We start from the raw sequence: 12282 nt of genomic DNA, 5'->3' as shown, positions 1-12282 counted from the left end.
GAGGGGGTTCTAGGTCATATCCATGCATGGTCCTTGGTTGGAGAATCAGTCCCAGAAAAGACCCTTGTGCTCAGATTTATTTGGTCCTTGTGGAGCTCCTGTCCTCTTCAGGTCTTACTAATTCCCTGTCTTTCATATGATTCCTTGGACTCTGCCCAAGATTTGGCTATTATTTTTGCATCACTTTCTTAAACTCTAAATGGCTCACCTATGTAACATTTGTGTTGATTAAAGTTTTTTTTTGTTTGTTTGTTTTTTTTGCAAGCTATATCTGATTATAAAGAAATGCTTGGGCAGTTCTTAGTACTTAGAGTGAATGCATCACTTCTGAATATATATTAAGTGCATACTGTTCTCAATAGTACACAAACAAATCTACAGGGTATTGTATTACTTAAAATTATTTTTCTTTGTGGCATTTTGATTTGTCATTTTAAAATCTACATTCAGAAAATCGTTTTCTTTTGAAATTGTGTGATTAAAATATAGTCCTTAATAACATTTTCTGTGCTAATACACGTAGTTATATTGTATTCTATCACCTATCTATCTATCTATCTATCTATCTATCTATCTATCTATCTATCTTCCTATCTATGTAACCCAATTTACATTGTTTATTTTTATTAAATTGTGTAAAGTTAAACATTTCAGTATTATAAACTTTAAAGCATTAATGTATTATGTAGGTTTCACTATGCCAGTATTTATCTTCTTCTGTTCCTACAATGTTTTTATTAATCAGCATACACATGTAAATTTTACATAACTGGATATGTTGGTGTTTTCTACCTACTTTTACCTGGATTCCTTTTTCATATCTTTATTCTGGATATACATATCAATAGCTAAATAATTGGGAAACTCAACCTGTTTAATGTATCGAATGGCCTTTTGAGATTACTGTTTGTGTGTATGTGCTGTCACAAGACTGAAAATCCTTTAGAAGAAGTTAGTGTTCAGTAAAGGCAGTTCTAGTTGTGTTAATCCCACCGGCATAGGGAGAAAATAACCCAAATTATGGCCAAAGCAAAGCGAGCTTTATTCGGTGACCTCTAAAGCCAGACTGACAGCTGTCTTCACCTATGAATCTAGTGAGCACTTCTCTCAAATTCCTTGAATAGGACAAAACCGCAGGGGCAGGAGGGGGCGTGGTTTACAAGCAATCATAGTTACAGAAGCAAGAACAGCAGTTCTGGAAATCTTTCAGGAACATCTGTTACAGAAAAAATTAGGGCCATTGGGTGGTGGGGTGGAGCCCAACTCTGAGAAACGGAAGTAAGTTTTACAGTAAACTGAAACGTTTAATGGAACTAGAGTTTGAAAATAGCTCCTGATTACCAGATGGATTCTGGCTGTTTTCTCAGTTGAGAGTCGCTGGATTTACTTATTTTACTTAGTCACAAATGCGTAGATAAACAAGGTTACTGTGAAAACACCGACATTGGTCCACTCCTGAAGTAGAAATATTTTGGCAGAATTAAACTCTTAAGGCTATAGCAACAGGAGTGAGTGGGGAGAGACAGATGATTGTGAGAGGCTTCAGAGTAGTGCAATGAGGAAAATGCTTTTGTAATATATCTGGTCACTTTGGAAATTTGTGCAAAAGAAGTTACAGAACTTCCCTGTGATGTTTCAGGTGTTACATGATTGAGCTGCTGTCTAAGCTTAGATATCATGAAGTGTAAAGTATCTACTTCCTTACTGAAACATACTCTGCAATAGATTATATTATTTTAATGATAAGTTTTAAACTTTTTTGTTGGCTATTGGCAAACAAATACATTGCCTGAAATCAAGTCATTTTTTTTGGAAATTTGAAACTTCGAATCCTCCAACTTTGGGGGTGATCACATATCTATAACACTGTGGGGAAATTTGGAAGTCATAAAGAGTATTTTTCTTGACATTTACATGTGAAATGTTCAACTTTGTCTAACTTAAATGAAATGCAAATTTAAAATTTAGTTTAGATACCTATTCAGGCTAATGTAAGTCATGAACAAAGAAATGTCCCTCCTAAGTATGACTGACTGATTGAATGAATGAATACATGAGAAAATGAATGAATGAATGAGTAATGTTGGAAGACTCAAAGTATTTTTTGAAGCATGATGCAGAAAAGGACATAATGCATACAAGTTCACTTGGTTTAATTTTTAACATTTTTTTATATCTTAAAATTTTAGTGAGTAACTTTGCAGCATGTTGCTACGTTAATGTGTTACATACAGACCATCCTTTGTAAGGAAAAAAAAACATTTTTATAATTTTGAAACACTAGAAACAGACTATTCTGCCAAACTATAAGAATGACTATAAAGAAGAAATTATTTAATTGCTTTCAATTTCCCGTTCCCTTAAATGCTTTCATGTCAAGGATAATTTCTTTGACTTGAGTTCAAATTCATTTATTTTAATATCAAATCCAATTTCTATAATTATACTGAAATGGTGACTGTTTAAAATATGTTTTTAAAGTGTCGATTCATGTTTGAGCTTATCTATGGAATGAGCGCCTTTGGAATACAATAAGACACTACGACAGTACCAGACTCTTTCCCATCACATTTCCTTCTTAATCATATAAACACATGTTCCTCATAATGACAGTCATCATGTTAATGGAGATGTGGAATTCATTTTGGAAATTAGCTGCAGCCCTGTCTACTTTCTGCACAGAAGCCTCGTACATGAATTCATTACTCTATGTAGAGTGATAATTAGAATTGATATCCCTTTATGCTAGATTATAAAAATAAACTCAGTGACTAAAACAAACAAGTGCTGCTGCAGTTTTGCATGAACATACTGTTGAAACTAGCTCTGTGCCTGTTTTTGAATGTTGGTGTTTATTTTGTTTTGTTTTTATATTTTTTTTCAACTAAACCCATGACATGAAATAAACATTTCCAGTTAGAGTTTCTGAAGCAAATCCTGGCATAATTATACTTTACAAGCTTTATTAACTTTTAAAACTGTTCATAAGGCATTATCTAGTCTTTCAAAAAGTTGGGTTTTTCCTATAGTACTGATGATTATAGAGATGACACTGCACATATTTGTAAAGTTCTTCATATTCCATAGTTGAAACTTTAACCTAGTTGATAAGCATTGTTGAACTTTACAGATGATTTTTGAAGATGTCACAGTCAGTCTCCAGATGTCTTTGAGGAAAAAAAAAAACAGCCTTGTACCATATAAGATTAAAAGATTTTCTTATATGATTGTTTAATAATGTAAAAAACAAAATCCAGTATAAACAACTGCAATTTTGAACATTAAAAACTGTCAAAATCTGCGACAACACTTAAGATAAATATGTGACACAAGGCAAAATTCCGTCGAAAGGAGTCTCATCACCTTGCTGATTCTCTTATGGTTTGATTTGATTTATTTCTATTCCTTATTTTCATTCAATTTCTACGGTTGTTGGACAACGCTTATAACTTCTGGCAGAAGAAAATCAGTGACAGTGACTTAGGGGAAAGTTAATCCCAGGAAAGAAATAAATGCTTGTCAATCAAGAAGTTTTAACCTTTACCATGTTTTGACCTTTACATTTTCAAGGTGAGCCTATTATTTGGACAAGAGCAACACAAAACTCCACAGGCTGTGGCGTGATCAATCCAATCAACAGACCTTCACATTGTATGTTTAATGGTATTAGGAAGATAAACAAACACATCAGAATTTTACTGGTTGGAACAATCCTGTATTGGATGCTTGCCTCATTTGGGAATTTAAAATTGATCTTTATCCTGAACTCAGCAGTAATGCTCTCACAGTTCTGCAGAAGGAAGAGATAGATGTTAGTTAAATGTTAGAAAATATTTGCAAGTATAGATTTTGTGTTAACGTCACATATTTATCAATTATAACATGAAACAAAGGAATGAAATATTATTTTGTTTCAAAATTAAATTTGTTTCATTTTTCTTTTAACATGTTGTACAGTTTTAGTATCCAAAAATGTTTATAATGTCTAAGGTCTCTGCTTCAAGATAAAAATCAGGGATTTTATAAAAGTTTTTATGGGCAAATGTTGCTTCAATCAATGTATGTTTCATATAATGTTGGAAAAAGGAACTTTTTAAAAATCGCAAATTCTAGTTACACTATGGTATTAAACAATTATGAGAATACAACATGACTATGATATTTGTGTCAGCACTGAAGTTAACAACATTTCTTAAATGGAAACAATTTTGTCATCTGCATATTAAGTGAATGCTAAGCCCATCTTACATGTTAGAATGAAACACCTTGGACATTTCTAAAGATAACATCACTGTGGCCATAGCCTGGGGATTGTTCCTTTTTAAAAAAATTTTTGTTTATTTAATTTTTTCATTTTTTTTACATTTGTTTAACTATTTTTTGCTACCTGCTATGTGTAAAGGACTGTTCTAGTATCTGACAGTGAAAAATGACATACATTTTCCTTTACAAATTAATTTCATTCTAGAGACAATATAAGTCATTTTAGTGCATAGCAATATTTAACCACAGCGTGACAATAATTTGAAAAGGAAAACTAGGTCAGGAATATACGAAGATGTCCATACCTGACATGAAGAAATAAAACGGAATTTGAGATTTCTTGACAGATGGAAGGAACTATGTTGGGAAAACACAAGATTAGGATAGATCTAGGATGGACGTAGCGGAGAGAAATGGACTCAGGAAAATATGATGAAAGTTCAATATTTCAGTCACAAGAAGAACCACTTTCTTTCTCTCTCTCTCTCCTTTCTCTCTTTCTCTCTTCCTTTCTTTCTCTCTTTCTTTCTTTCTCTCTCTCTCTCTCTTTCTCTTTCTTTCTTTCTTTCTTTCTTTCTTTCTTTCTTTCTTTCTTCCTTCCTTCCTTTCTTTCTTTCTTTCTTTCTTTCTTTCTTTCTTTCTTTCTTTCTTTCTTTCTTTCTTTCTTTCTCTTTCTTCTTTGAATCTGCAAAGATATTACCACACTTCTATTGTCTTGCTTTTTCTCTTCTTCTGTTTTCATTCCGTAATGACATGTTACTTGTCAAACATTTAGTCAGTTTTTTAAAATCATCTTTAATTATAATTTATTCACTTTGTATCACAGTTGTAGTTACCTCCCTCATCCCTTCCAATCCCACCCTCCCAATGATACAGGAGGTCTTCCTCCCTTTCTGTCTGACCCTAGCCTATCAGGTCTCAAGAGGACTGTCTGCATAGTCTTCCTCTGTGACCTGGTAAGGCTGTTTCCCCTTACGGGGAAATGATCAAAGAGGCAGCCACTGAGTTCATGTCAGAGACAGCCCCTGTTCTCCTTACTAGGGAACCAACTTGGACACTGAGCTGCCAAGGGCTACATATGTGCAGGGGTTCTAGGTTATCTCCATGCATGGTCCTTTGTTGGAGTATCAGTATCAGAAAAGACCCCTTTGCCCAGATATTTTGTTTCTGTTGTTCTCATTGTGGAGTTCCTGTCCCCTCCACACCCCCTTCTTTCATATTTCCTGTACTCCACCCAAAGTTTGGCTGTGAGTCTCAGTATCTGCTTTAATACCCTGATGGGTAGAGTCATTCAGAGGCCCTCTGTGGCAGGTTCCTAGGTTGTTTCCTGCTTTCTGCCTCCCCAAGTGTCCATCCTGTTTGCCTTTATGAGTGAGGATTGATCACCTTACCTCCTTCTTGCTTAGCTTCTTCAGGAGTACAGATTTTAGTATGTTTATCCTGTATTATATATCTAATATCCACTTATAAGTGAGTATATATCCTATGTGTCTTTGTGCTTCTGGGATGTCTCACTCAGGATAATCTTTCCTAGTGGTCACCATTTGCCTAAAAAATTCATGATTTCCTCCTTTTTAATAGCTGAGTAGTATTCCATTGTGTAAATGTACCACAATTTCTGTATCCATTCCTCAACTGAGGGTCATCTGGGTTGTTTTCAGATTCTGGCTCTTACAAATAAACATGCTACAAAGATGGTTGAGCAAATGTCCTTGCTGTGTACTTGAGGATAGTTTGGATACGTGCTTAGGAGTGGTATAGCTGGATTTTGAGGTAGCACTATTCTTAATTTTCTGAGAAAGTATCAGATTGATTCCCAATGTGGTTATACAAGTTTTACATTCTCACCAGCAATGGAGGAGGGTTCCCCTTTCTCCACATTCTCTCCAGCATGTAAAGTCACTTGAGTTCTTGATCTTAGCCATTCTGATGGGGATAAGGTGAAATCTTAGGAGAAGGATCATTACCAACCCTAAATCTGACAGAGGGCTAATATCCAGGATATATAAAGAATTCAAGAGGCTAAAAAGCAACCAATCAAGTAATCCAATTTAAAAAAGGGGGAACAGAACTAAACAGAATTCTCAATAGAGAAACACTAAATGGCAGAGAAACACTTAAAGAAATGCTTACTGTCCTTAGCCATCAGGGAAATGCAAATTAAAATGACCCTGAGATTTCACCTTATACCCATTTAAACAGTTTTTAAACTTTCAAAGTTTGTTTTGGCACAGAGCTTAACTGAAAGCAAAACTTATTTTCAAATCAGTTTGATTACTCAGTGTTTGAGCTATGCACTAAGGTAGACCTACTGGTATGCAATTATAGTTTATGTTTAACTGTTAGGTGTGCCTTCTCTAGAATCTCTAATGATCACTCCATAGTTATTGAGGGGTCTGTAATATGGCTGAGAAAAATTTGTATACTTATAAATACTGGATTTTAGAAACTATCCTGTATATGATTTTGAAATAATTGCTTGTTGTTAATATTATTTATATTATCTACAATTAATTTGAAAGGAATATTATAATAATATTTATGTGTAGAAAAATCTTAAAGAAAGTATATATCATCATCTGAATAATTTTCTCTTTTCCTGTGGAAAATTCTCTCCAGAGCTCTCCCACATATATTTCTATCACCCTGCCCTTTGTCTCCACAACTTTGAGTGAACATCTTTCTCTGTTGTAGTTCAGATATCTTTCCATTCTTTTATGGTCACTACTTGCAATAACTACTAATGTTATTTTTTTCCTTTCCCAAGCTGTAGATTTCTGCATTCTTAATATTCTAGTGTATGAAATTATTTTGTCCAATGTTTAGGATTTAACAACAGAATACCAAATTCTAAACCATCTATTCTTTGATATAGATTTAATAATTTAACATTGATAATGTTAATGATGCTAAAGGAATGTAGACCAAAATATTTGTTTCAACTAATTTTCCATCATTCATAAATAACAAATGAATATAAATAAAAGCACTTAAAATCTGAATTAATTTCTGATTTTAAAATTTAAAATTAAAATCTGAGTTAATTTCATTTTATTAAAATACAAACTGTATGAAATAATCTGTTAGTAGCCAAGTCTATACTTATAACAGTTAATTACAGTCATCTAAATTTATGTGATTTTTTTAGAATAAAAAATTAGAGAAAATTTTCATTACCACTTGAGAAATAGAGACTATACCATCTTCTGTGTATGTTTAAAATTTATATGTATAATATAATATACTTTATACATAATAGGTAGCACTGATATATGATTACATATTTTTTAGTTTTTATATATTTTTTATATTAATTGCAGTTTATTTACTTTGTGTCCCAGCTGTATCTCCCTCCCTCATTCCCTCCCAATCCCACCTTCCCTCATCTCCTCTTTGTACCTCTCTAAGTCCACTTATAGGGGCAGTCCTCCTCCCCTTCCATCTGACCCTAGTTTATCAAGTATCTTCAGGACTGGCTGCAATGTCCACCTCTGTGGCCTAGCTAGGCTGCTCTCAAGGGGGCTGGGGTGGTCAAAGAGCCAGCCACTGAGTTCATGTCAGATACAGTCCCTGTTCCCCTTACTAGGGTACCCACTTGGATACTCAGCTGCCATGGGCTACGTCTGAGCAGGAGTTCTAGATTATATCCATGCATGGTCGCTGTTTGGAGAATCAGTCTCAGACAAGCCCCTGTGCCCAGATATATTTGGTCCTTGTGGAGCTCCTGTTCTCTCCAGGTCTTAACTCCCCCTTCTTTCATATGATTCCCTGCACTTTGCCCAAAGTTTGGTTATGAGTCTCAGCATCTGCTTTGATACACTGCTATGTAGCGTCTTTCAGAGGCCCTCTAAGGTAAGCTCATATTCTGCTTCTCATTTTCTCCTACTTCCAATGTCCATCCTATTTGTCTTTGTAAGTAAGGATTGATCATCTTACCCTGGGTCGTCCTCCTTGTTTAGCTTCTTTAGGTATGCAGATTTTAGTATGTTTATGCTATCTTATCTTATAGATCTAGTATCCACTTATAAGTGAGTATATACCATGTGTATCTTTTTGCTTTAGGATACCTCACTCAGGATGATAATTTATAGGTCCCACCATTTGCCTGCAAATTTCATGATTTTATTGTTTTTAATTGCTGAGTAGTATTTCATTGTGTAAATGTACCACAATTTCTGTATCCATTCCTCCATTGAGGGACATTTGGGTTGTTTCCAGGTTTTGGGTATTATGAAAAAAGCTGCTACAAACATGGGAATGTAAACTTGTACAACCACTTTGGAAGTCAATCTGGCACTATCTCAGACAATTAGGAATAATGCTTCTTCAAGATCCAGCTATACCACTCCTACACATATATCCAAAAGATGCTCAAGTACACAACAAGGACATTTGCTCAACCATGATTACATATTTTAAATGTACACAAATTCTAATTAAGTTATGTAAGATATGTACGGCTTATATGTATCTCTTTCCCTACCTGTATCAATGACACCTATGATTTTCTATATAAAATATTTAGATTAAAAATATTTGTTTTGGATAATCTGGAATGATGGGATGCAGTAATTTTTAATAAATTAAAAGTTCAACAGAATCCTGTGCTTTCCTTACAAGAACTTTGCATTTCAAAAGCTTAGCCTAAATACATTCATAACTTCATGTGTAAGGAACATTAAAGAAAAGATGCAGATCGGGAAACTACTGAAATGAGAAGCTGGGAATCAGTGTGTTAAAACTTATTTTTTTGTGTTGATTTAATATGTCTGTGGTTGAAATTGTGCTTGCATGGTATTTGCCCTATAAAATTGCCTATCGTGTTTAACATCAGAATTGACAAATGAAATTGTATTTAAATCAACTGAAAATAATTCTAACATAAGTGCTAAATCAAAGATATAGGATGAAAGGAAAAGCATGCTTACACTGCTATGTGTAATAGACTTCCAAACCTTAGTGTACTGCAGCACACACAAACAGTAAAATTAAAGAATATGTAAAAAATAAGGAACACGTATTTTTAAAAATTTCCTTGATGCTCTCATATATCCTTGTTCCACTTTTTCATTCTCTTCACTCTTTTCCAACAGTTCACAGCTATGTTGGTGACTTCACACAAGATATATGTATCAACACTTAGAGTATGTTACAACTGTGCTCTCTGCAGGAAATACATCGAGAAGCAATGCTGAGCTATGTCCAGTCTGTGAAATGACATAATGGTGGTGTGTTTCATTGCCACCTGGCTGTTTACTGACTTCAGGAGGGCTTTTCCTGCCAGGTTCACACCGGGAATTTCACAGTGTGCCTCCATGTTTCACTCTGCACCAACAGTCAGCTTCTGCATGGCAGACTGGGACAGTTATTTGGAGTGTATTCAATTTTATTTAGAACTGTAACACACTAATGCAGTAACTTGAATATGAATATATGAACACCCTGAAGGAGATTAGAACCATTTTAATACAAAGAGATGTATCACTACAAAAATTCACAAAGTGCAAAGTAAACTAGAGAATTGTGGGAAGTCAATATTCTGTCCAAGAGATTTCCAATGGAGTAAGAAAGCAGTCAGAAGGGGTAATGTGTTAACTTATTTTTAAATAAACGTTGCTGAATTTCATATATATTATCTTAAGAAATAACACCATAGCTAATTATAAGTAATTTAAGCTATCATCCTGTACAAAATCTCATACATGTATTCAGACATGTTTGGGATCCTGGTGAAGTTAGGTAATTGGGAGTGGAAGTACTTTGTAAAATTTCTCAAACAAGAGTTTTACTGAAAGGCCAGATTTGGGGAAAATCAGACTCAGTGCACAAGCAGTTAGCAGCAAAGGGGCATGAGCAGAATCAAATAATGGTGCTACTAAATTGGGGGCACTGTTCCTTGGACAGCAAAATATGAAACATACATTTCACCGCTTATGTGTAATTAAACAACACCCTTCAGAGGCACGACAGGATAAAGTTCATCGATCAGCTCCACTGTTTTCTTTTTCCCTTGAAGTTAGATGTCTGTGAAAACCATGGCAGGAAATCAGCCAAACTTCAACAAATTTTACTCTTTTCTTCCTATTCTGCAGTTCCACGTGTAGATCCAATCTGTTCATGATACAATCAAAGACCAAATAATTTTCAAAGTATTCTGAGTATTTTTAAACCATGTTTTTAAAAACATGATCACTTAATATATGGCATTGCTTTAGTTATTATAATAACATAAATTATTTAAAATCACTTTTCTTTACTATGATTACAATCCTAGAATTTAATTTAATTCCTAGTTATCTGTGAGACAGCCTACTGGTTTCTTTTCTTATTTGCAGACATTTATATGTCTTTATACATTTATTTCAAACCATTGACCCCAATTGGCCTTTGAGTTTCTGAAGACATGCACACATTCCTCAGCTTGCCTGAACAAATGCCAATACAGCTGACATACAGAGCTTAATCCTTTAAAAAATAAAACCTTTTGAAATAGTATGAATAGTCAACTACTTCCCAAAATTTATATTTTTTCTTATGCATTGCATAAAAAGCCTAATTTTATTCTAGGTTTGGAAAACATTTATTGCCTGTAGTTTTCTATTGTCTTGGAGGTGATGTCTTTGAATATATGTAAATTTTTGGCTCATCTCCTTTCTGCTTGGGTAGACTTTCAGAGAATAGTAACTGCCAATTAAATCACCTCTGGCTTTCTATTTTTTTTTTCATTTTTTAAAAATTTTTTATATTTTTATAAATTACAGTTTGTATCCTCGCTGTAGCCCCCACCTTCACAACATCTCTTCCTCACCTCCTTCCATATCCCTTCCCCAGTCCACTGATAGGGGAGGTCTTTCTCCCCTTCCATCTGACCATAGCATATTACATCTCCTCAGGACTGGCTGCATTGTTTTCCTCTGTAGCTTGGTAAGGCTGTTCTCCCCTAGGGGGAAATGATCAAAGAGCCAGCCACTGAGTTCATGTCAGAAACAATCTCTGTTCCCATTACTAAGGAACCCACTTAGACACTGAGCTGCCATGGGTTACATCTGTGCAGGGTTTCTAGGTTATCTCCATACATGGTCTTTAGTTGGAGTATCAGTCTCAAAAAAGATCCCTGGGCCCAGAACTTTTTGATCTGTTGCTCTCCTTGTGGAACTCCTGTCTCCTCCAGGTCTTCCTATCTCCCCCTTCTTTCATAAGATTCCCTACACTCTGCCCAAAGTTTGGCTATGAGTCTCAGCATCTCCTTCGATATCTTTCTGGGTAAAGTCTCCTGGCTTACTTTTTCTGCCTTTCATTTTTACTTTTATTTACTGTAAATTAAAAAAAAATCACGAAATTCGCAGGTAAATGGTGGGATCTGGAAAAGATCATCCTGAGTGAGCTATTCCAGAAGCAGAAAGACACACACAGTATATATTCACTCATATAGACATATAATATAGGATAAAAAACTACTAAAATCTGCACACACTAATCAAGAGGGAGGACTCTTGCTAAAATGCTCAATCCCTATCCAGAGAGGCAAAGAAGATGGATATCAGAAGAAGGTGAAAAGAGGGAACAAGTCAGAAGCCTGACACAGAGGACCTCTGAAAGGCTCTGCCCTGCAGACTATCAATGGAGATGCTGAGACTTATGGGCAACCTTTGGGCAGAGTGCAGGGAATCTTAGGAAAGAAGTGGGAAATAGTAAGATCTGGAGAGGACAGGAACTCCACAAGGAGAGCAACAGAACCAAAAAATCTGAGCACAGGGGTTTTTCCTGAGACTGATACTCCAACCAAGGACCATGCATGGAGATAACCTAAGACCCCTGCACAGATGTAGCCCATGGCAGTTCAGTATCCAAGTGGGTTCCATTGTAATAGGAACAGGGACTATCTCTGACATGAACTGATTGGCCTGCTCTTTAATTACCTCCCCCTGAGGGGGGAGCAGCATTACCAGGCCACAGAAGATGACACTGCAGCCACTCCTGATGAGACCTAATTGACTAGGATCAGAAGGAAGGAAAAGA

Source organism: Psammomys obesus, unplaced genomic scaffold (assembly GCF_907164565.1).
Source record: "Psammomys obesus unplaced genomic scaffold, mPsaObe1.curated_primary_1811, whole genome shotgun sequence".
Taxonomy (NCBI): Eukaryota; Metazoa; Chordata; class Mammalia; order Rodentia; family Muridae; genus Psammomys; species Psammomys obesus.
This window is presented reverse-complemented; position numbering follows the sequence as displayed.